This window comes from Corapipo altera, unplaced genomic scaffold, assembly GCF_003945725.1.
Source record: "Corapipo altera isolate COAL_440 unplaced genomic scaffold, ASM394572v1 1b, whole genome shotgun sequence".
Classification (NCBI taxonomy): Eukaryota; Metazoa; Chordata; class Aves; order Passeriformes; family Pipridae; genus Corapipo; species Corapipo altera.
Genome location: NW_020884881.1, coordinates 15,524,926 through 15,550,386, shown reverse-complemented (window position 1 = coordinate 15,550,386; position 25,461 = coordinate 15,524,926). Strand labels below are relative to the sequence as shown.

The following is a 25,461-nucleotide window of genomic DNA, read 5'->3' as shown; positions in this document are numbered from 1 at the left end:
GGTACTGGGCATTCCCACTCAAACCTGAGTGTATATAATCTTGGGGTTTTGGGACTTCTGCTACCGCTTGTTGGATCCAGAGGAGGATCAGAACCTCAATTGGACTGCAACCACTGCTCTCAACCAGACTGCGATCACTACCCTCGACCAGACTGTGACCAGCACTCTCACCAGCAGGTTTTCCCCCCTTTTACTTTGGACTCAGGGGGACCACGTGGGGCTCAGCAGGGGGGCCAATGAGCACCATTCTTTTGGTGCCCCAGAGTGCTGGGTTATATGTCTGGGTTTTGTGGGTTAAAACCAATAGCTTGTCCATATAACTGTATTATTGTATTATTTTTTATTAAATTGTAACTCTGACGTGGTCTCTTTTGAGTTGGGTTCATTTCTCAAGCCGGTTTACCTTTAAACCAGCGCAAGGTGTCTATTTAAGGCTTTAGATATCATTGTCCAAAGCATTAAATGTTTCCTCCCAGTTAAACACTGAATGACTATAGTGAAAACAAAAAACCTCGCTCCCATCCATGCATTCAGTAACTGCAGTGCATATTTCCAGTATAGATACCCATAATCTGCTTCAGCATGGAAATATCCACTTTCCTTTGGCTGCACAGCAATCAAGGCAAATTGGAATCTACCATGTGGTTTTGAATGGACTTTTTCTGACTGTCACACCAGCAGATCATCACTAACAGCCCCAAGCCCTTGCAGAGGAGACAAAGAGGAGGCATAACCCAGGCTGGGACCCTGTTGATGGGGTCCTTACTGATACTGACTGCCTTACAGATACTGTACTTATTGATTCTGGGCAAGTTGTTTCTCATCTCTGTGTTGCCTCTACAGAGTAGAGATACTGACACTTGCCTTCTTTGAAAAGCAATGTGATTGACAGCTGTGGCTAAAAAATAACTGTAGAACATAACAGGAGAGATTTGATTTTTTTTTTTAGGATTATCAACTCCACCACTGAAACTGCTTAAAACCACCCACAAAACTCTTCTGTAGACAGAGAATAACACATTCACCTCCATGCAAATTTTCTCCTTCTGTTCCTCCTGCAGAATTAAGCTGAGCCTTTGACTCTTAAATCTGGGCATTGGCTTTTTTGTTATTATTATTTTTAAAAATACACAATGTAAACTTAACTGTGGTCAGATCTCTCACTGAGCTGTGATGGAGGAAGGGCATTTGCAATGGAAATTAATATGGCTGGCATGTCTGCACTGGTTTTGAGGATAGTGTTTTCATGTTCTTTTCCTTTCTTCCTCAGCTTTCTTCTCTTTTGTGTCTGCCTGCCTCTTTCCCGTTTCTTTCACAGTCGCTATTTTTGCTCCAAGCAAAGAACTCAGTCATGCTCTCCCCCTCTCATGGGCTCTGTGTGCACTTGAGGTCAGGCTAGCAAACCTTACTGGAGCCAAACTTTGCATCCTTCCCTTGCCCTTTTCATACCCTCTGCCTCGTCACAGTTTTCTGTCCCCTGGTTTTTCCCCTGTCTTGCCATGCTCCCGGAGGGCAGTAGTCCCTTGCTGCTCTCACATCTGGCTGGGGCCAGCTTGGGTTCTGTCAGTGGCTCAGATGCAGAGCTCCTGTTGGACACTGTGCCAGTCACTCATCTCTCCTCTGACGTATTTTATCCGTTTCCACCACATGCTTTTCAGGGAAAGGGACAGTCTGTTACTCTTTGTCATTACCCACTGTAGCACAACACAGCTCCCCTGAGGTTCAAGGCACCATATGCTTCTTAAAAATACACAGTCACTTTGATGTGCCCTCCCATTCCTTTGAACTCACTTTACCCTCCTGTCCCTCCTTCCTCCTCTCTCTACTCTTCATTTAACACCATCTTCCTTTTTGCACTGTAGTCCTTCTTCCTTTCCCCCACACTCCCCTTGTCCTGCTCCAGGGCTGTACTGTCCAGCCTTGGGCAGCTGTCCTGGGGTGGAGATGGGACCAGGACCAGGGGACAGCAAGGATTTGCCGGGAAGGGTTGAGCTATTCTGACTCCTCTCCTTTGTGAGGGAGCAGGGATTTCTGTACCTGATCCTAAGGGGGCAGAGAACTGAACAGAAAGATGTGGCAGAGCTGTCTAATGAGCTCAGCAGAGGGGACATGGCTTGCAGAAAAGACTGTACGTACATCAGGAAGGAAACCTTGCTGGAAGGATTGTTTAACATCTGGCTTGCAAAGCCTCATTCCTTGGAGGTCTGCAGCCATTTTTTCACTCCCTGCCTTTCATTTTCGTATCTGCCCTAATCTGTATGTTTCCTTGTATACGGTTTTCTCCAGTTCTGTTCAACCCTCTTCCTACCATTCCCATTGGTGTGGCCTGTGGGCTGCTTCACTCCAACCAGTGTTCCTAAAGTTCCTTGATTGGGGTGCTCCAATGCAACAATTAATTTCTCTATCTATAATTTGTTTATCTTCTTCTAGAGAGTCTTACAACAAGCCTCAGGAGAGGGATATAAATGATGAATGCAGGTTAATAACACAGGAGCCTGTGGAAAATTACATTAAGATGGCACAGCAAAAAGGGATATAAAAACAACTGAAGCATGTGGTGAAGCCCCTACTATATCAAAATATTTCCACTGGTAATATACATTATAGTTTGTGCTAAAAAGCCTGAAACTTAAAAGTGATAAAAATTTAATACCTCCAAACTGCTACTGAGAAGAAAGAAGGTTAGGCAAATTATTCCCAGTTGTTACGATAGGTGAAAAAAATAAGCAAAATGGGTAAATTTAATCCTATTTAATTTTAATTGTTCAAAGGCCTGGAGCCTAGCCATGTGTATAAACAAAACTCCCTCTCTCATCAGGCAGAGTGACAGAGACCTCAAGGGAAACAGAATCATCCCAGCCCAGGAAAAATGCTTAAAAAGCAGGGACACTGACACTCCCTTCACTGGCGAAGACTAATTCATCTAGTCTTACATAGGCAGGCTGTCTGACCCTTCAAACAGCTACACTTGGGAGCTTCATCCTTCTCAAAGACATTTAAAACAACCGACCTAAGGTCACTACAGCCAGACTAAGATTAGCAGAACTGTTTGTGGTTTCTGATATTCTGAAAAGGAGGTAAGACCATTTCTATTTGTTTAATAGCACAGAGTCAGCTCATCGGTTTCTCTAGATGCACTGGAAAGTTTCTGCAAGATGTGAGGTGTTGGAAGCTGAGCTACACACTCGTACCAGACACTCAGGATGCTCAACAACCTATATATCTATATTTGTAAACATTTTGTATACCTGCATGACACTAAGGGGAAGCTACCTGTGTGAGCTGAAATCAGAGGGTTTTCAGAATAGCTACCACAAATTTTCAATCAGGTAAAAAACCAGAGGGGCTTTGCCCTCTCGTAACAGTTTATCATTCTGCTTTAACAGGTTGAAAAAAGCTGTCAAGAAGTGACGTGGGAAGCCATCACATTGATATGGAAAGGGAAACGTTCCAGTAACATTTGTTCCAGTAACAAACAAAAAATCAAATGAGAGCTGGACACTGTCTTCGGAGCATCATCTGGACAAATGTGTAGGACATCTCACCCAGCAATCCCAAACCAGAATACCTTCTCTGTTAGGACACAGGCATTGTGGAGATGTAGCTTTCAGGCTGATGGGAAAATGAAGGGAGCTACCTGATGAACTAAGAACACAAGTAGGGTGTGCCATCATAGGAAGATATGTTTCTATTGAAACATTTCAGCATTAATTCCTGATCCAGTGTTCTATGCAGATGAGACTGCAAAGTGCATTTTCTTTTACCTGTCTTGAGATTACTCAGTGGAGGAGCAATCTGTGAGGCAAAAATAGCTCACAGAAAGAGAAAATGCGTTTCCTCGGTGTTGTTTGTGTTCCTCACTTGTTACATGTTGAGATGTTTGTTTGCTTCTGTGGTGGGGTTTTGTTGAATATCCAGTGAAGAATTAGCAGGTGGAATAGAGATCAAAGGTCTACTCTGCTTAATATCTGCAGCATTTCTCAACTCTCAGAACCAAACTAAACCACACCAAAAAATGATCCAGGAAACAGACTTTCAATTGACTAGACAAAACCCATGACCAACAGGAACAACGAGACAAAGTCCACAGCTTTGAGTAAATCATGGAGGGGGTAATTGAAATCACAGAGCTCAGATGTATGATACAAGCTACAGATAAAACTTTATGAGATTACAGTCTTTGCTGTCATCTTAATAATCTTCAGCTGCTTGTTCATCTCTATTTGTGGAAAACATGGCCTTAACTCTTTCAATTCATTATGCCTGTCTCATTTTTAAGAAGATAGTAGCATTTTTAATATTCTCCTAGGGCTTTTTTGTTTGACTATGACATATTTATGTCAAAGACAGATGTCCAGTATTATGAGATGTCTAGCCTAATATCACAATTTTTTTTAGCACAATTTGACATTAGAACTGAATACTTTTAAGACATGAGTTCTGTACCTCTAGTCATCCATTGACAGTTGGGATTTATTTTAAAAATATGTTAACTCTGGACTGGAGCAGTTTAAGAACAGTTTGGACCTAGTAATATGTGATTCGTAAAGACAGTTGCTTCCTGGTTCTGTGAATACTTTTTGACTGATTTAAACAGTAAATATGTAGCCTGGTGAGACATAAACAAGGGTTTGTCTGGTTTATCTATTAAAAAAGCCCCCTTAGTTTATTTAGCTGCAGCTATGATCACAAGAGAGTTAGTACTAGTGGATTTGTGAATTCAGATGGTAGAAAACAATAACTTGGTTTGCTTCCCTGATGTTTATGGTGCTGTAACTCAGAAGTTATTCAGTGAAAATCAGTGGGTTGGAGTGACATTTTCAACTGTAAAGACATAAGAAAGGACATTCCTGGACATAGTGGGAATACATTAATATTAAATTTCAATTTTGGTAATTCAGTCCTAGAGTAGGAAAAATCAAATCATCGAAACCAATAGTGCAACATCAATATCCTGGCAGGTCAGTCCTGGGGACCAGTGGTAGCAGGGTCAGGGCTACAAGCAGTACTTGTGTAGGTCCAGTAGCTGCCTGTATTGTAATTAGTCCTCTGCCACATTAACAGATATTGATGCAAGGAGGTGTGTGTGTGGGATCACAGACCCGTGATACAAGGGTAGAACACGAAGTGGTGAAAAGGTGAAAAAATTTCCCCAAACCCCTGACCCCCAAAGTTAAATACAACCCAGGCTGTAAGGGCTGAATGCAGATGGTACATTTTCTTTAGGTTCAGCAGGGGAATGTCTTTGTAATTGTTACTTTTACCCGGTTATACCTCTCAAAGCCAGAACGACCATCTTGAACTAATAAATAGGACAATTTTAATATGTAAAGGAATGAACCATATTAACCAAAATCATACCTATTGAATAGATGGTGGATATTATAATGCCCTTGTCCTGATCACGTTAATAGTCTTGTCTTTTGGGGCTATAAGTTAGCTGACTTAGTTAGCAAAAAGAAAGTCAAGCAGGTTTGGAAATTTTGGGGAGAATACGGTACATGGGAATCTCCAGGAAGCATTGACAGCCCCAGGAAAGAGTTCCCTGAGCTCTAACTGAAGCAGCCTCAGAATAAGAGATACTGCAGAGTGCAGCAGGGGAGGAGGAATAAAAAGTAGCTTTGAGGAGGAGAAAGGAGCACATGAGGGAAATCGTGAGAATCTACTCCTGGGGGCTATAAGACTCAGATTCACGCTGGTTTACACAGGAGGGGCAAAGTCTTGCCTTTAATCAGAGAGCTTCAAATGCATGACAGCTTTTAACAGAAGACAGCAAAGGCTAAGGAAAGGAAAGAAACAGCTCAACCCACCAGGCAGTGAATTTAAACTAAACTAAAGTCTGATGAACCCTGTCAGGGAATTTGCGCTAAAAAGGAAATTAGGGGACCTAAGGTCTCAGGAGCTCTTGACGTGAGGAGGAAGAGCAGGTATTTGTGATACTGCAAGCGCCTCTACATGAAAACCTGGAGTCTAGCAGAAGTCACTTTCTGACAGCATCACTTGGAAGGAAATGTATTTGCTTTAATTTGTGCAGTGCAACCTCCTCCACAGTCAAACCACAGAAGCTCTGAGCCCAATTCAGCTTTATGAACAAGAAGCAGTGTTTTAGTTGAAGAATGTTAAATTTTTGGCTTAGGAAAATGTTGGTTCAGTCCTTATTATAACCAAGATGAAAGTTATCACATATGCATGGTATGTAAACTGAGAAGAATTTGCATATTTGAATACTTTAATATTGGACCAGAGTGTTGACGCTATGTGATGACTGAAAGAATAATTTAATATTTTCTGAAAGGTCTGAAATGCAAAACTTTCAAATCAACAAGATCAAGATTAACAGTGAGCTTAGACTTGAATGCTTGCCAGGTTTTCTAATAATATATTTTTTCCTCAGTTTAGCACAGTTTTAATTTGGCATCCCTGAAGGTAATGGATGGCTAACTCACAGATCTACTGAGTTTAAAGGCACAGGGGCCATAAATGACCTTCTAGCTTGACCTCTTGTATAATACAAGCAAAGGGACTTTTCTGTATTAATTCCCACTTCAAGTCTAACAGTTTAGCACTAAGATATTATGAAGCTTTGGACTGAGTTAAAACAAAGATCTCTGTAGCCCATGCCTGTCACTGTTCAGTCTCTGACAGAGGTCATCACTGTACACTTAAGGAAGCATAAGTAGGACAATGCAAGAGATCTCCATCAGTAAACTGTTGCTTTCACATGTGGTAAAAAATTAAACCTCAGTGGAAAGGAAAACTGAATTCTGGGAGAGAAAATTCCTTTTGCAAGATAAACTTATCACCAAATAATAAAGATCATATCTTAGAATCTCACACACATTTTGATTTCCTCCTACTGAGAGTCTTGTGTTGCAGAAAGGTTTCATTTTTGGAAGAGATGCAGAACATATTCTTGTGGAAATAAATGAGGGAGAACAACCTGGCAAGGATCAGAGAAATAACAGCAGCACCAGGTTTTCCTCTCTCACTGACATGGCATTTTGTTCGAGGTCACAGAGCAGACTCTGAATAAAATTGTGACTAAAATTTCAATCATGTGAGAAACATGGGCAAAACTGAGCCTGAACTGCTGGAGTCCCACCCTAGGACTTTAGGTGAGATTCCTTTAACCAAACAGTCACATTACATGGTTCTACATGGTTATTCAAAGGCCCCCTTATACTCCCTTTATAGAAAAAAACACAAATTTTTGTATGATTCCTTTCTTCCTACAATAGATATCTAAAATGGGTCAGTTGAATCACTCCTTAAAAGAGTAATTCTTTTAATCATGAAATATGACTTTTCAAAGATGTGGATCTCTACACTGTGGCTGTCTCTGTCTCCACCTTATGTCTGCTGAGGTAAATCCCACCCTCAAATGCTTCTTTTCCTTGATTTGTGCAAAAAATGAACTGGTGGAATGAAACAACCAAAAGATACACCAGCAGTAGTCACAGAAGGGGTGAAAAATGCAACAGATACTTCTTACCCCTGCTCCACAAAGTCCACAAGCTTCTTCTGAACTGAGGAAAGCAAGATTATCTCATAGAAAGGGCAATTGAGAGAGACTTCCTCTTTTTTCAGGCATCTGAGTAGGAGTCAAGAGTGTTTTTGTCTTTTAGAGGGACATAAAGCAAATTAAATATTACCTTCATATTTGGTATTATTCACAAACAAAAGGCTTCAATATAAATACCTTCATTTGATTTGAAGTGGAAAGGACTACTTGCTTGCTTTGAGAAAGTTTACGTGTGGTGTAAGTCTGAAGTGTCTCAGATTAACAGCAACTATTTGGTTAACTGCAAGGACTTCACAGGAAGACTAAATGATACTTGAGACCTAGAGGCAAAACAATTAACATAGTTGTGCAACCAGTGGAGCCTTTACAGTTGCTCTCCATACACTTAGTTGGGCTGGAGTAACACATGACCCTGAGGGCTTGGGGTACAAGGTTCTCAGCCCTGCAGACAGCAGGAGGCTTCTGGGCAAGAGTGAGGAAACCACTGCCTATGTGCCAGGCACAGATTCAGGGCTTATGGTACTCTCTACAGGCCCAAAGCTCCTCCAAGGCACTGTAGTCTTACTCCAGAGGAATGTGCCTGAGCTGAGGAAAGGTACCCTGCTTTGTAATTTCAGGTATTCTTGTCTGCTGTCACTCTGAAAAAGTCATCATGGGTGTTAGACGTTAAAGAGGACCAGCTTCCCAAGATATAGGAGGTTAAAAGGAGCTTGCTAGGCAGTCTGACCACAGTCTGAAGACTCTTAGAAAATTTCGGGGAGGAACAGCATCTGAAGGATGTCATTAAGTGTCTTCCTGGGTTCTGCAGTGAGTTGGAGGATTAAACAAACAGAGGCCCTAGAGCATGGTTGACAGTCAATAATGAGGACAACAGCCACGGAATAGCCTGCATATCTCTGACCACCAGACAATGCCAACCCTTAGTAGAAGGAATATGAATTGACCTCCACTGGCACCAAGTGGAGGTTGAGCAGGAGACAGGAAAATACTATAGTGAAGCTCCTCAGCAAGGAAATACTCCCCAGCCTGAGGTTTAGCCAAGGCTGCTACCTCTAATTGCTTTGCAAGAGAAGACCAAGTCCTAGTAAAGAACAATGATCAGGGAGGGTGAAGTGATACCAGTAACTGTTTGCTCAGAAAAGATTTTGAACCATTTTTTTTTTTGTTGCAATAATCAACTTAGGAAGCACTGTGGCCCTTCAAGGAGATTTTATTGATCGAAGCAGAATAGGCCACTAACAGAGAAGAAGTTATCAGAGAAAAGGACATTTCTGACATTCTCAATACCTTTTCCATCAAAGCCTTTTCACCAGCAATAGTTCTTTTACTTACACTCTATTTTATTTTCAAAACAATGTTATTTTCTTCACCAAACACTGAGTCCTTTACTCTAATAGAATCTAAATATTTTCTTTAATGAGCATAAGAGACAATAATGAATCATGTTAAACCTTAGTTGGAGCCATCATGCAAAAAAACTCAATGCCATTTAAAAAACACAATGTACAGGCTGAAATTTGTCATCTCACTAAAGAGCATGAGATTAATGGTGCTACAATTTAGAATGGAAGCATAATTCCACTGATGAGATTGTCCTTTCCTTTGGAATGCACCCCACTAATCACACAAACAGTCTAAAACATGTCTTATGTTAAGGACCCTAACAGAATGTTCCTATAATGGCTGACAAAATAAAAAATAATAAAAAAACCCCCAGTCTAAGGGCTCTCTCTTTTTCATGAGCAGTACTTTGAGTCTTTCCAGTGGCAATGAATGTTCCACAGTTTGACGACCAATTCAGCAGACTGGAAGCTGTCTCAGACTGAGAAGGCGGCCAGTTTCAGACAACTAGAGAAAACATAGACAGACTGGCCTAAAGCTCACAGTTTTCCAAATCCAATCAACAGTCTCAGGTTCATGACAGAGGTGGCCAGACCAGATTGTAAGCAAAGCTGAATCAAGCTGAGGGGGTGGGAAATTAATTGGGATGAAGGGAAAATTTTGGCTTCAGTCATTAGCTAAAGCTTAAACTCTAAAAATAAATGTTTAGGCTAGACACTACTGGAAAATGTTCTCATCATAGAGGTGCTGAGGCACAGGGACATGCTGTCTGGGAGAGTTGTGGAGTGTCTATGACCAGAAGTTTTCAAGAAAAAAATAATCTTTTTTCAGAAGTGACACAATAATACTGACTCTGCTTTGGGGCGGGAGATAGATTGAATTGTCTCTTCTGGCTTTATTTATGTTGCACAACGCCCATATTTCCTGTATTTACAAGGTAGTGCTGTCCTTGGAGCTTGTAACAGTGCAGTTACACTGATTTACACTAGTTGGGGGACTGGGACATGTTCATGACTCATGTTCTCATGCTGTCAAGTCCTCAGCAGCTTCCCACTGGTGATGGCCAAGCTCAGAGTCAGAGGGCAGCATCCAGTCTCAATTACATGGGCAAGTGAGCATTCCTGAAGGAAAAACTTTATTGCAATGCAAGGGCTTTGCTGCAAAGTCCTCTCTACTGCTTGAGTAGGAGTAAGGGAAGGAAGCTGGCTGACTTTGAAAACCCAAAACTACAGATCTTATTGATCTCTTGAAGCTGTTAAATGATGGAAGTGCAGCATTCCTGACAAGTTGAGCAGCATCGCCAGTTGCTGTAACATAGACCAGCTCTGTTGACTTTGTTGCTAATTTATCACAGTCTAGTCTTTGACCCACTGAATCCTGAATTAAATTTTTATACGTTTGTGAACTATTTATTCTGTATGAAAAATCAATATCTTTTTATTGTTCACCTGATTTAGGACAGATAAAAGGAATATTTCAGTATTCTCCAGGGTCAATGCAGAGAGGCCTTGAATGATGAAAGATATGGTATCTTTTGAATAGAAGAAAAATTTCAGGGTAGAAAGAGTGCAATTTAGGCTAAATTTCTTTTCTATCAGTGATATGAATAATACATTTTTTCACTACCTCATGACAAAACATAATGTCTTTTTGGAAGACAACATCTAATTCTTTATCTCTCTTTAAGAAATAATTATTAATTTTGGAAAAACTTTCTTTCTGAATTTCTTTGCATTTTGTAAGAGCCATAAAACCTCCAAGGAGTTATTTGAATTTCAATACTCTCTCCCATTTTTATTAAAACATACTATAACCCTGCTTCAGTAATTAACATGAAGATAGGACTCGTAGTCTAAAAACTGAAATTTCTCATTTATTTCAAATTTTCCTTAAGTATGCTTTTGATTAAATAATTACTGAACAGCAGTATTAACAATTTATCTATGGTAGGGAGAATATTACAGATTTCTTACTCATGTTGCTGCAGTTTATGCCTTTGCCAGTGTGTTTTATGAGTATTTATTAAAGATGACGCCTTGAGTTAATAACATAAACTACCTACTAGTTTCATAATCATCACTGCAGTGCAGAAAGCTTTAGAGTTACAGTAGTTCTGCATTGACGACGTCAACAGATTTACTGCATTCATTTCCTTATGTAAATATTCCAAAAACATACATAACTTTATAACCTTATATAGTGCACTGCCTACACACACGGGTATCAAAACCTATGAACATGCAGAGTAGACTTTAAAGTTGACAGCACAAGTCGTGCTGTTCCTTCCTTTCTTGTTTGTCTACTGTCCTAATGTTAAAACTCATTTCATGTTGGGTTTTGTTGGTACACTTCTGCACAGTCTCCACAGTAAAGGGTGTGACTGCTCATGGTCTTTACCTGACAGACTACGTGACTGGCTGTACTGAAGACACTCATAGAGTCTGCATGTGAACTAAGCAGGGACTTGTGATGCATTCTTGCTCTCTATACATACATGATTTGCCCTTGCACAGCAGAATTTGCCTCTCTCTTGCAGGACAACCTTGTTTGCTCCTGAAATGTTGTCCATTTTTCCCCCCTCTTCCCCAAGAGAAGCATGATGCTGTCTGCTCTGACTGCTGCACCTCACCAGCTCAGCAGTGGAGGCTCTGATAAGTTGGCAAGTGTCTAGACTGCAGCAGAAAGAGAAGTTTGAAACACTGAGGCCCTGGCATAGGAATCCTTAATTATGTCACTTAAAGAAAAAGAGGGTTAGGAGGGACCCTGAAATATCTTGATCTTCCTTTCTTATTACCCAAGTCAAGATCAATTTTACTTATGACTTATCTACTTGTCTAGCTTGTTTTTAAATACTTTAGAGACAGGAATCTCCTGGATTTCCCAGCAGTTTAATTGTGTTTTTCACACTCTTTAAAATTAAAAGCTTTTCATAAGGCCTAGTCTTCTGTGAGACAACTTAAGTCTTTTACTTACCTGTGATAAATCTTTTTTTCACACAACTCTTCATGTGTATATTCTCTGCACTCTGAAAGACTTATGTTCCTTCTAAAAACATAATTCTCAAAATTGGGAACCATTCTCCAAAACTGTCCCTACTGTTGTTGAGTAGAGATTAATGTTTACGTGCCATATCCTGAAGACAATATTCCTATTTATTAATCCCATCAGGAATTTTCCCTTTTCCACAGCAATAAGATACCATGATGTTGAGCCATGCTCTGCTTCTGAGCTTCTCTATGCTTAGATCCATTCCTGTTGCACTACTCCCTGGCCTGTTCCTCATTTCTCATATTTGTGTCAATACCTCTGTGAATAATTTTATGGTGAGTCTATTTCCCTCCAAGAGTTATCTTGGAAGCCAGAATCTGACAATACTAAAGTGTAACTAATCTGAAAAAGAATTGCTTTTTGGAACTCAGAAGACATGATAATCAAGTTAGTTACCAATAACTCTCTGTCCTCTACTTATCTGGTAAACAGATAGTCAATTACATCAGAATAACGTACAAACCAATAGAGAATAACAGTCACCAATTAGCAATTAATTTTAGAACAATTCTTTTTGGTCAGGTACAGTCAGGACCACTTTTATAGAACATTGCATAGAATTATGTATAATTTTGCAGAATAATATGTCTTAATTAATCATGAAGAGTATCTGGAATCAATAAAGATGGAGAATGCATTCATTTTAATCTTATTGAAGGAATTTAAGTTTTATTTTAGGAAAAGAGCAATACAGAGAATTCCAGTTACATCTTGAAGTCCTTCTGCTACTGCTGTCATGGAAGTTTTGCTTGAGAAAGGACTATAGGATGCGAGACCTGCATTTCAAGTGAATTTTTTTTATTAACAAATAAACACAGGTGAATTAATACATGCAAAATAATTTTGGTAGGGATAATAATGGAAATGGATAGAAAGAATATTGAATGGATTAGCACATCTAATTGGTCTTAGGTTGCCTAATGCACCGTTAGCCTAGTGTTTAATTCCTCTCAATCCATTCGTCTTTGCAGCTCTTACTCTCTAAAGATAAATGTGGATCATTCCAAACGTGCTTTTGTTTTTGAAACAATTGTATTAGTATTTAGTTGTAATCATTGGCATGGAAACCGTATCGTAAATGGGAATGGACAAAAATGGGACATACTAGAGCACCTCTTACCTAATGCTTAAAAAAAAGTGTTCAAAAAAACTCACAGCACTCTAAAATACAACTGTGATGAATTCTGCTGATTAAATATAGATGACTCTTCACATGGAAGCTGTTTTTTTAAGGTTTTGAGGACATGCTGATGACCATTCAATAAGTGGCATTACGATGTTAGACCCTACTGACCATGATCAGGAAGTGCATCCTAGGTACTTGATTTATTTATTATGATCTACGTTCAAGAGACAACATATCAGATGAGTATTCGGGATTGCTTTATTACCAGTGGAGGGGAAAACCCATCAAGCTGCATCCCATGGGTTGCCTGAAGGTGCCCCTCTGTGTGTCTCTATCCCAGACTGTAAAAAAGTTCTCTCACATGGAGGCCAATCTTCCCTTTCACCCAGTACATCCACGGAGTGCTTATTGGCAGTCTCAGTGTGACCAAGTTAGACAGAGGAAAGGGACTGTTCTCATATATAATGGTGGCTTGTGCTCTGGTGGAGTAAATCTTCAAAGCAGCTGCTTACCTGTTCAGTGGGAATTGAAGGCTTGGAAGTTAATGGTCAGGAACTAATGAGTTGGACTGGATGTGTTTTAATTTACTGAGATATATTAAAGCAGCATGTTGATTAGCTTGAAGGCTAGAAGGGAGATTTTTGTTGCAATGTTAAGGTGCTCAATGAATCACTACAGATGCTCAAGTAAAAGCTTTTAATTCTTTTTCCTTTCTTTCTGAGGTTTTCTTTCCTTTTTTTTTTTTTATTTTACTAGTAACTAATACTTTCTTTTGCATGAACCTTACAGATGCAAAGGGTTCTCTAAGGAGCCTTTAGGGCAAGTACCTGTGGCAGCTTCATTAGGACCCCTCTGACATTATCCATGTCCTGGACAGTTTGGGAAATGTTCTAGACTGACCAGGGAAAAGTTTGAGCCTTAATAAAAGAAAAATTAAACAAGCGAGGCACAAAGTGTATCTTGGGGGCATGAAGTTCTGGATTCTTGCCTAATGTCACATTCATCAGGCTTAATGTAGATGAACTCTGTGTGGGTTTGCCAGCAGCAAAATCGAACATCTCATTTGAGACCTCCTGGTGCATTGCTCTGTGGTTATGCTCCTGAAAGCAAAAACAGCTTCTGCCTTTTCATGGACCTGCAGCTGGAATACCCAAATGAATACGAATTCCACATTTGTATCCATCACTCAGCTCTGCAATGTTCTTTGATACATTTTATGCTTGGATTTGGTCTGGAGTCTTCCCTTTTACAAACGCTCCTGGGAACTTTTCTTTGACTTGTGGACAGTCAGGCTGCTGGCTGAAGTTAGTGACCATGATGGTAATTCCACGCTAAACATGCTAAACCTGTGTCATACTGAACATGATACATGCTAGACAATGCAGCAGCCAAGCATCCCCTTTCTATAGCAATGACTAAACCAACAGAAGTCATTGCCCATACAGATCCTTCTGGCAAAGGCAAAGAAACAGGTTGTGCAAACTGCCTAAAAAATTTTCTTCTGAAGTGTTAAGGAGGACTTGTTTGGTTGGAGCTGTATGTGGTTGCAAACTAGAAATGACCACAAGCAACCAAAAAAAAATGTAGCAAATTGAAAGGTGATGGGACAAGGACATCACTATGGCTCTGTGCAGCTCCTGAGGGCTCCTTGGGCAAAATGCTGACTGGAGTGAGGCTTGGAGCACAGAACAAAGGAATAGTACAAAGGATTTCTTTGAGGAGTGTTGTATTCAAGACAAGTGAAGTCAACCCATCTGTTGGCTGTACCCATCTTTTGGGTATGAGTCCAAACGGGCTACTGGAGAAGGTCAGTAGGAAAGCAGCAAGAATAACAAGAGATTAAAAAAAGCAAATGGTAAAAAGAAAAGCAGTTATTTCACTGAGTCAAAAGGATATGACTGAGAGGAACATTACATAAATGAACGTTAAACAACTAAAATCTAATCCCTTTGCACCATAAAAGTCTGGAATGGAAAGGAAAGTACTAAATTGCTTTGAATTTCCATAGCAGAGAGCATAAGAGTGATAGGCTCTGTTGCAAGAAGTGGAATTTAGTTAAACTTTTGGAGACCTTCTGTCCATAAAAACAGTGAAGCACAGACATATGCTGTTGCAGGAGGCTGTGAAATTTCTACCATTGCAGATTTTAAGGAAATCATTCAATAAGTATTAGTTAATGAAGATTTAAAGACAGTTTATGCCATCTTTGGAGGGGGAGACGGATCAGATGAGGTCTTTACTGGTGTCATTATCTGTAGAACTATAAATGCTGTGTTCAGGTGACAAGAACGTTGTGTACAATCTTTGAAAATGAGGAATCTTACATAAAAAGGGCCTCTTTCTATCATTTCCACCCTAATGGATACTGCACTCTTTCAGGATAAGTTCTAATTGGAACCTTATGCCTTCGCCAGGAAATCACAGGGACTAAGAAGCCCTATTACTCTCTGCAGCCTGTCCCTGGACATTGATTTAAGGTATTTAGGTCTAAATGGGACTATTTATCTGCATTCTTCCTTAAAACTGGTGAATGTGGAATAGGCAGGCAGATTGAAAGGTTATATGGAGAACTTGACTTCACCTTACCTACTGGTCAAAATAACTACATTTTAGGGAGCAGGAGCATTTCCCAGAGATAAGCAGACAACAGTGCACTGCTGGGTCACACCACTCCCTGATACTACAATTGCTGCAAGCTTCAATTTACATTTCACCCTTTGGCCAAAAACCTAGGATACAAGTTTGTATCCCAGCTCCCTAGTGTTACTTCCAGACTAGATTTTTATTCTTTTCTTTATAGTGAATAATACCACTAGGAATATGTTTATCTGAGCTTGATCCTTAAAGTATTAGCATTAATCTCTAAGCTTTGTCCTGGATATCTTCTTCTGGGAAAAATCTTGGTTAGATGACTGATATTATCAAGAAATTCATAGTCCTTAGAAATCTCAGAAAGGTCAATGAAGCAATAAAAATAAGTCAATTTTCACCTATTCATCAGAAGTCTCTATTGCTGTTGAAGTGCCTGATATTACCAATTGTCTTTTAGTCTCTGAAACTGTTAAAATAAAGACACCTTTCCCACATTTTCCTTCTCTGCCTTTCACAAGTGATGATTCTTTTAACCTCATTCTCCCCTCTTTGTTTGCTTAGAGGATCAAAGCTTTTTTATTTATTTCTTTTTCCTCCCAAACAGTTTCTGGAGTGTTAAAAAGCACCACCAGTATACTGAGTTTACATTACAAACAAGTTAAAATTCCCAGTCTTTCAGAGCTTTTCTCCTAGGATACCAAGGAAAGCAAAGTTCAGCTAAACTGCACAATTAATTGGAGATCACTTCTGAGTGAAGAAGAAAAGGTTGCTTGAAGGGGAGCTATTCTCTTCTTGGAGATTTAAAGTCCACTTCAGAAAGCAAAGATGTTATTCTCTGAAAGTTATCTGATTTTATTTGTATTCCTGGACCTATTCTATTAGGTTATCTTCCCTTTTCACTCATAAAATCATCTTAATGAATCAACTGTGGGACTGGCCATAAGTAAGTGTATCCTTATTGACAGTCACACTGACAAGGAAATGAATGAAAAAGACACGGGTTGTATGTTGCTTTTGCTGGAACAGCAGTGAGGTTTGTTTTGCTTTCATGACCCTGAGGCAGGTAATTTATTTCTTGATTGTGAAGAAAATGCTCTTTTTTTTTTTTTTGAGGTAAATATATTTTATAATAATAGTAAGATAAAGAAACATGTGGTGTATAGTTTAAGAGCATTTGGTTAAAACAGACTTTAGTGTTGGTCTACCATTCCCACACAATTGCTTTCCTTTTTCTTAACTTCCAAGAGCAAAGACTGGCTTGATAACTCAACCTGGTGCATCAGTCAATGTAGGATGGGCTCACACCTGTCTGAAAAAATGCACTGTCTGTTGATCTCATTGTCTGTAATTGTCAGGGCTCTTCTAAAGCCATGATAGCTGCAAGGAAGAAAGTGAGCAAGCACGATTAAGAGATTACAAGGGAATACACTGAAACAGTTGGTAGATGTGACAAGTGTACTTCAGTGTGTTCTTAGACTGTTTGGAAAAAAATCTAAGAAAATTCCTATAAGCTCTGTAAATTTCCTAGTAAAATATAATTTCGTGGACAAATATTTCATAATAAGGAAAACAAAATCCTTATTACTGTCTATGCAAATAACATGCTGTAACATCCAGCGAGCATTGTAAGGTATCCTTTTTAAACAATTTAATCCAATATTACTACCTTGATGTCCCATGTGGGTGTTTTCTTTCCCCTGCTTTTTACAAGGCAAAGGGAAATACTGGTAAAATACGTCTGTTATAAGGCAAAATCAAGATGTTTAATTTGTTGCATACAGAAACACCCAGAAATTTTTCAGTGGAACCAAATGAGGTGTCAGCTGACACCTCATGAAGTTGTCCTTCTGATTGATGAAGGTTAGTAAAAATGCCACTAAGAATCTATGATAAAAAGTGGAGAAATCCATAGCCATATTCTTAATTAGTGAGACTTAACACTCAAATACATACACAATCTCACAAAAAATTATGATGAGGCTTTTCGAAAAGTCACTTGTTATAGCAAAACCAATTATATTTTTGCATAAAAATATGATTTTTTAAAATTATCTTGCAGATAAAGATACTTTTAGACATTTCTTATCTATGCGAGCTTATCCAAACAAACTCTTTTAACACCTTAGAACTGAACCCTACATGTCTTACAACACAATATCTTTATTTTTCTTTTTGCCTGCATTCTTTTGATTATTTTCTGTTTTCTCTTGTCTTGAAAATACACAGAAGTAAGGGGGAAAAAATAATCATTCTATGATTTCTGAAATATCCCCAAAATTTGCTTCTTGATTTTTATCAGATCTCTGGCTATGTGACACTAACAGCAGGGCAGTCAATTTCTGCTAAGCATTGCAAATGTAATTTTTCCAAACATTAACAGAACAATGTCTTCTCATGCTTTCCTGATACTTTTTTCACTGGATGATATGACCACTCTGAATGAAATTCATAATAACAATATAATATATCCTGATTATAAAGCAATACAAAAATTACTAGGCAATACGTACTGGATCAAAAAATGTCTCATCCAAAAATCTCACATAAAACATACATGAAGAAATGTTCACTCAAAAACAGCTGCAAGTGTCCCATCATGAAAGCATGGCACATACAAACTTTGGACATTATGGGATCTAAGGATATTTAATCACAGCTACAAAAATGGACAACCATCCTGATGCAGTGAGCTGTACATTAAATTGTCCAAGGTCAACAAGGTCAGGAATGGGCCAGGAGCCTCTCAAAGAACACACTAGTTCCTCCCTAGGGAGGAGGAGTGTATTTTGTCTGAATTCCCACAGCAGAGGACTAGGCTTATTGGAAAATTTCTGCACCATCTCAGCCCTTCTGTTACATGTCTGTGGAGCAGGGAGCTATATCACTGATGAAACAATGTTTAGGAATTTTTAGGAATGAAAAAATTTAGTAATACATTTAGGGATAAATTTTAGGAATTTAGGTATGGGGCAATATTTTTTTAAGATTTTTAAACACTTTTCAAATGGTGTCCCAACCTATACTTCATAGGTTGATGGTCATTGGTTTGATCACAGTATTAAACAACTGTTACAAACCACTGAAGTCCCTCAGCGTTAGATTTGGCATATGACACACTAGTTTTGCTGGAAGAGGTTTACAGTCTCTCGGCACAGGCATACAGCCCCTTGTTGCCCACTTATCTCAGGCAGCCTCTTTACAGGGCTAATTCCAGAGAGGAATCCCACTACTGCCAAATCTCAGACTTGGTGAATTGCCTGCAGCATCCTCCTGTGCAGACTGCAAGGCAGTGCTTCAGTCAGCCTGACAGCATGTGCAGTTGAGGACCAGCCACCACAAAACAGAGAGGTTGAGGCTTTGCAGAGCCCCAGATTATGTAGTTGTGTTAACTTCTCCAGATGCAGCATTTAGGTAACATAAAAATTGTCCCTGGTTTGAGTGTGGGCTTGTTAGTGGAGCTTTTCAGGGCAATGGAAGCTAATATATAAGCTTACTGTATTTCTCAGCTGAGGCTGCTTTCAGTCACTACATCTTGGACATTTTCTTTTCTATCAGCACATCATCTTCTAGACAAAGATTTTTCACAGTTTTCAGGTTCCCTTCAGCTCTTTTTCCCTGGAAAGCTCAGGCTCTGCCTCCTCCTCTGTACCAGTGGGAGGTGACTTCCCTGTACCACCCACCCCCTCTGTTCCTCTTTCCTTTTTTTATTGGCAATCTTTGCTCCCAGCCTTTGTCTGTGGTTTTCTCTGATGTCATGATTTCATTTTTCCCCCCATTTTATTCTTCACTTTGTCCTCCTCTCAAGTACTCCTCATTTTCTCAAGAGCAGTCATGTTTCTTCTCACCTGTGTACTCTACCTCCCCTTCTCAGCACCCCTTCTTTCACATACACTGTTGCTTAGGGGGTACTCCAAGCTAACATATTCATCCTTCTTTTCATGAGAAAATAATCATCCCACTAATTCTCCTAATACAGTTCTGACCTATGAATGTGCTGACTTTTTGGTCACCCACTTAGCTTTTGACTCAATTCTTCCTTGTGTGCACTTGCTTCGTTTTCCTTTGGAATCTGACAATGTCTCCATTGACTTCATCACCTTCATCTACCTTACAATCTCTTCTTCCCACAACTGAGTTATCATTTAATTTATTTTTCTTTCAACTTGAATACTCATTTGAATATCTTCACTTATCTTTTTTCCTTTTCTATCAAGCTCTTTTCTTCTTATTATTTTTCTCATTTTGTCTCATACAGAAGCATTCTCCTCAACCTTTTTTTTTTTGCTTTCACAACTTTTTTCCTTCTGTGTTCACTCTTCTAATGGAGAATTTCCACCAAGAATCCACCAAGAGTTTACTCCAAGTTCCCATTTCACCCATGAAAAGTTTATCAACCATTCCTTCTGCATACACCTTGCTTGATGCGTATTTCTTATAGTTTATATACTTGTGATCATACTCTATCCCTTTGTATGCACCAGGAAAGTGACTTTCAAGGTCAGTGTCATCAGTGCTATCAAGTTCAAGCCAATTGCCAGACCTTAAAGCACTCTGAAGTGAGGCTGCCTCAGTAACTGGGGTTAAGACCGTGCTTTTTCATGTGGATAAGTTGGGTCTTAGATGGTTTGGAAAAGCTGCTACTCTGCTTCTTAGGTTTTTGGGAAAGCCTGTTGATTTATGTGAGGAGCCCATATGTTCCTATACAAGCAGTACAATTGCTGATTACATAAACGCTCCCATAATCTCAACATAGCTATGAAAAAAAAGCGTGATAATAATTCCGACATCATTTCATATTTGAGTGGATGAATATGAGACAAAAACAATATACTTCTATAGCCTATTTTTGAGGGGTGTAATTTCCTGTTGCTCTAGTAAATTCTCTTCTTTTTGACTTTAATAGGTTCACAGCAATTTAACCCTCATGAAAATTTTCTGCATTACTTTGAAAAGCCTGGAAACAAGACAGCATATTTCTTGCAGTATTTTTGAAAATCTACACATCCCTGAAACAAAATGTCTGAAAACCTCTTAAGATAGTAGATAAGCCAATCCATTTAGGCTTCACAGTGGATTCTGGGCTTACCTGAAGAAAGAGGTAATTGCATGAATCTGCAATAGTTAAAACACTTCTAATGATGATCTGTGGTTTTGTCTCAGCAGAAATACCTGACAATTGCACTGAGGCTGTTCCCAGGCATCATTGTGCCTAGGAGGAATTCTTAATTTTTTTGTCATTTTATTCCTACTAGTAAATTAAACTCAGAATTTTCAACCAGTCTGTATTTTTGTAAAATGAAATGTGTCCCAGGTTTTTCTGCCAGTTTAGGGCTGGATTACCACAGTGAAAGTTGTCTTGCTAAGTTCATAGCAAGAAACAGTCACAAGCAGAGACTTAAGAAGATGGTACCAGCCAAAGGATACTACACTCCTTTTCTGCCACCTTTGGATCCCAGGTCCACCACAGTTGAGCTCTAAACATTCAGCACTGGCTGCAGGGACGGGTGGCTGATTATCTCTTTGGTTACCCCTTCTCAGTGCCTGTGGATACCCCTCCACTGCAAATGCAACACACTCGGGGATTAAAGCACAACCTTATTCTCCACACTAGTAGAGAGCAGAAGGACAATCTTCTCTTTAACTCTCTGACGTGGAATACATTCTTGATTAAGCTTTAAACCAGCTCTCAGTTTTATATCAATAAGCAGAATCCCCCCCCCCCCCCCCCCCCCCGCCAACAGTCAATATTACATGATCTTCTTCAGAAGAGTTTATGTAGTTTACCATAGTTATACACATTCCCACACAAACAGTAATGCTCTATGATCCTGGAGTGTGTCAAACGCCTTGGTGTTTTTCCGTGGCATCCTGAGTGATTTTATCAATGACAAAAATTCATTCTACCTAATCAATAACTATAGTACAACAAGTTGGGGCAAACAAGGTGCAGAAATCCTGATAAACATTTTATAGGACTTTAGAAACAGCTTTCAAAAACTGATAAGAGAATGAACTCCCTTCAGCAGGATGCTGTTGGCAAGTTTAACAGCCTCATATACAGGATCTCACACCCTGTGAAAGCTTTAGGTAGGATTCTCCAATCACACTGTTAAACTAGGCTCTTGGTGGATGCACACTTCATGTGTCCCCCAGATTTAAAGGTAAAATTGCAGTTTGACTCAGCATAAACAACATTAGAACCAGGTCATTCATGTCTTATAGGATTCTAAGTGGGACTATGTGACTTACAGCATAATGTATGTTCTGTTGGACACTTCCATGGGTGAGTTGTGTTCGCACAAGACATCCAAATAGCTCTTTCTTTAAATGCCAGTATGTCTCCCTACACTGTCTTCATTTCCAAATTTGGCTCCACTTATGTAATACAGACCACTGAACTGAATGATAGCATTGTTTGTATTGTATTTCTTTTATTTTGTCTTTCTAGTCTGATTTAGTACTTTGCTTTGTCACATTTATTATGTGAATCCAAGATGATACTTTATCCCTGCATCTTGCTCCAGATCCACTCTTTCAATGATAAAATTAGAATCTTACTCCTAGACAAGGTGTCAACATCTGCCTAAAAAAAACTTTATTCCCTTATTTGTTGAAGCTTATAAGTAGGTCATCAGCACAAGTAACCCAGGCAAACATCAAGAGTGATTAGAAAAGCATCTTGGCTCCAGGATGAAAGTCTAGTTTTAGTTCACTTGATACCAATGCCATTTTGCTTGGTTTAAAGTAATAGAGCAGTAAAGCAATTGGTGGATTTTCTATTTTGAAGTTTTATTTTTGATATATAATGCAGGGCTCTGGAAATATTGAGAATAGCAGTGGACAGCATCAGTCTTAAAAAAAACCCAAAGCCCAAAACCAACCAAACAAAACAACCCAAGAAAAAAGCTACAGAAATTAAAGTATGATATTCTAGTAAAGCACAAATTAACTTGCATTGCTCTTCAAATAATCAGTTCATTAGGAAGGATTTGCATGAATTGTTACTGATTTCACTCAAAGGATGAACATCACAAAAGTACAATTTTTCTATTACCTTAATTGTGAATAAAAGTAGTTAATGTGCAATTTTCCCCAATATAACCTTAATTTTGAATAAAAGTAACTTAGTATGTAATTTTACCCAATATAACTGAGGAGTTGCATTTTGTCGTAATACGTTTATCAACATAAATAAGAGCAGAAGAAGTCATCATGATTTAGGTGCATTTGAAGAAAATGAAAAAAGTAATTTTCCTAAAATATGTATTGGATCGGGTGGGTTGTGTGCTTTTCAAATTGTTTTCATGCATATTTAATCAACGTGAGACATATACTTATGCAAGCTGAAATAGGTACCAGTCTGTGTCCCAGGCTGTTCTGCTTTACAGTTTTCCAATTGAGATTTTTTTTAAAGCTGATCTAATTAATGATTAAAAAAAAACCAAACTAAAATAATCTTCAGCAGGTGGCATAAACTGAGAAAAAGCCAAAGAACTCACAAACTACCAGCAAACCCTTAGTTCAGTACAGTGCAGTATTGGTGCGACGCCTAGTTTTTCAAGAATTGCTTGGGTTTTACCAAGATTGCTGAAATACAGAGGTGGATACATAAAATGATTCATTGAAATACTGAAACACTACAATAACCTGGGAGGATAAAGCCCTCAAAATCCAACACACCCTCCAAAAATCCTACCTATACACTGGTATAGAAACATACTTTCTCACACCCACATGTATATTTTGGCAGAGATGTGTGCCCGGCACACAGAGAGATGGAAGGTAAGTACCCACACACCTCTGGGTCTACAGAGGGTTAGATAAACACCATCTAGGAATAGAAACACATTCCTATGAGTCTGTACATATAATACATCCACATGCATCCGAGCAAACACATAAGCATGGATATACACACCTACACACCCAAAGACACGGGGACATAGGCAAAGCACATGCACAGGCACAGACAGCTCCATAAGCACACACATATACCTACACAGCTGGCTGCATACTCACATGGACTGACAGATATACGGGCATGTGTGTGAGGGAGAGTTTACACTGGCTCTGATAATTTCTCCTTCCTTTTTGAAGCATTCCAATTTTAGGATCCTGGAGTGAGTCAGGTCCCTTCAGGGGAGATATTCCCAGAGGAGCAAAGCACTTCCAATCTCTTTAACGTTCCCCACCTCTCTCTCCCTCTCTCCCAACAGCAGATCCAGGGAGATGAGCTGGGCACCCAGCACGGCTCTCCCAGATGCTGCCTTGGCACTTTCCATTCCAGCTTAAGGAAGGGTATAGGATGGCAAGCTTAAGATCTTGTCACTTTACCCTCAAAGCCTGCAGGAACAGGAATCTCTGGGCAACATCTGGACACAGCTCCTTTCTGCATACCCCCCTCCCCTCCTCATGCCCCCTCAGCTGCGAGACTACAGAGATCTTCCTGCACCCTACCTGTCTTCTGCAGGTGTGAAAGCCCTTATCCCCCTGTCCTTCCCCCCTTCCCTGTTTCTCCTGGCCCCTGAATCCCGTCAGTAAACCTCTTCGCAATCCACCACTCTAAACTTTTTCCCGGCTGCGCAACCCGCAACCCCCCGGGCAGTGGCTGCGTCCAGTCCGGAGGGCAGGATGGGGCGGGAGTGGGTTGCAGGGACCCGGGATGCAGGGATCAAGGCTGCAGAGTGTGGGATGGAAGGACTGGGATGAAAGGACTGGGATGTGGAATACGGGGATATTAGGACCGGAATGCACGAATCTGAAAGGCAGGATGCAGAGATCAGGATGTGGGATGCAGGGACCAGGACGCCGGATACCGGTGCCCAGCTCCTTACCGTGCAATGAGGGTAGGTCCTGGCGAGGGTCTCCAGCTGCTCCCGGACATCGCGGGCCTCCCGATGTGCTCGTTAAACATCCACCGGGGAGTCTCACCCCCCAAACCTGTGCGAGCTGCTTCCTCTGGGAACAATCACCCTTTCTCCCCCTCACCTTGGATCTGATCCCGATGGAAACTCATCAAGCGGTCAGAGGTAAGGCTGTGAGGGAAGGAGAAGAAGAGCGGGGGCAACGGGACAGAGAGATTGCGATCACCAAGCGATGATCCCCTTCCTTTCCCCTCTCCTCTGGAGCACCCGCTTCCCGTTCCTCTGACCAACTTTGGCTCTGCTTGGCCAGGCAGCGCCTGGGACCGGCGCTGTGAATTGGGGTCCCTTTTCGCAGCCTGGCATCTTTCTAGATTTCCTCTCCTTTCTGGGCAAAGGGGATTGTCGCAAAGCTTTAAATTAGGAGGCGACCTAGAGTTACAAAGATAGGGAGTGGGAGCTGCTGGCGTTCGCAGACCGCCTCCCCCGGCACTAGGTTACGCAGAGGGGCAGGCTGCGCCTTATCCCTACCATTTATTAGTTGACTGCGCTCCTAGTTCTTACTGTGGAGCTGGCTATCGCTCCTGGCACTGCCAGGAGCGGGATTGTGGCAGGAGCCCTCGGAGGGAGGAGAGCCCCATGCTGCGGGGCTCCCCGCGGTTGTTTAACTGCGCCGGCAGCGCGGGCAGGAGCGCAGCCCGGTCCCGGGGGGGAGGACACGGGTGATGGGGGGGACGGGACACGGGGACGCTGCTGTCGCCTGGCAACCCTGCATCCCTGCCCCGAGCATCCCTCCCCTAGCGCCCTGATTGGACGGGGCCGCGGTGGGGGGGGGGGGTGGACGACACACACGCCCCTTCGAGGATGCTGCGCCCCGGCACTGCGACTTGTCGCATCCTCAAAAAGCCGGGAGCGGGCAAGTGGAATACGGAGCAGCGGGGAGAGCCGAGGCGGTTCAGGGCGTTGTATCA

At 40.6% G+C, this 25,461-nt stretch overlaps 1 protein-coding gene across 4 annotated transcripts in view; it reads right to left on the bottom strand.

Moving 5' to 3' along the window:
* GRM3 (glutamate metabotropic receptor 3) overlaps nucleotides 1-25,174 on the bottom strand; it is a 104,842-nt gene extending 79,668 nt beyond the window's left edge. For all 4 annotated transcript variants that reach the window (XM_027639867.1, XM_027639870.1, XM_027639869.1 and 1 more), the window contains exon 1: nucleotides 24,464-25,174. The gene's annotated coding sequence lies outside the window, so the exon portion shown is untranslated. The remainder of the gene's footprint in view (nucleotides 1-24,463) is intronic.
* Between the last annotated feature and the right edge of the window lie 287 nt (nucleotides 25,175-25,461).